General features: G+C 32.3%; 9 annotated features.

The window, feature by feature from the left end:
• Window positions 1-28: a sequence feature (AT_rich).
• Window positions 1-697: part of a sequence feature (areas not merged during assembly with more than two copies in the genome that could not be assigned to a particular haplotype) that runs on past the window's edge.
• Window positions 91-125: a sequence feature (AT_rich).
• Window positions 385-436: a sequence feature (T-rich).
• Window positions 437-457: a microsatellite.
• Window positions 458-493: a sequence feature (T-rich).
• Window positions 512-567: a sequence feature (AT_rich).
• Window positions 637-697: part of a mobile genetic element that runs on past the window's edge.
• Window positions 637-697: part of a mobile genetic element that runs on past the window's edge.

Consider the following 697-nt stretch of genomic DNA (forward strand, 5'->3'; position numbering starts at 1 on the left):
TATATTTAGTTATTATTATTATTATTTTCGCTTCTTTTGGTTGGGAGTTGTGGCGGGAGGAGTCCAAATTCCTTTACTGCGTCAGTCATGAATATAAATATATTTATATTTATATTCATTTATTTGTTTTTGATTCAAATAGAATGAGCAACACGTCACGATCGTGGGGAGGCAGGGAAAATCAGAAATACGCACATAAGTACATGTGTGTGTACATGTAAATAAAGGAATGTATATATATATATTTGGAGCGGAAAGAAATGTGGCTGTGGTTAAAACATTGCTTCTCCATCTAACCCACCACCACCACTACTACCAATAGTAGCGGCAGTGGCAACCCCCTTCTATTGTTTTGTTTTGTTTTTTATGATTATTAAAGGCCGCTTTTTTTCTTTTTTTTTGTTTTTACGGTGGTTGTTGGTCGCGTGCGGTTTATTGAATGAATGAATGAATGAATTATTAGTTTTTGTTTTTGTTTTTGGTGTTTGCTTTTTTAATTTGTTGCTTTGTGAATATATAATATATAATATATGTATGTATATTTGGGTTTATAAAAATTTTTTTTTTGCTTTTTCCTTTTTTTTTGCATTTTATCAGTGTGTGTTGCGTGTCTTTGTCATTCTTCCCCTTTTTTCTAGGAGCTTGTGAAAAGAATGATCGCGGGAGAGCTGGCTAACTTAATTAATGTATGTGTATA

This window comes from Trypanosoma cruzi, genomic scaffold (genome assembly GCF_000209065.1).
Source record: "Trypanosoma cruzi strain CL Brener 1047053516485 genomic scaffold, whole genome shotgun sequence".
Lineage (NCBI taxonomy): Eukaryota > Euglenozoa > Kinetoplastea > Trypanosomatida > Trypanosomatidae > Trypanosoma > Trypanosoma cruzi.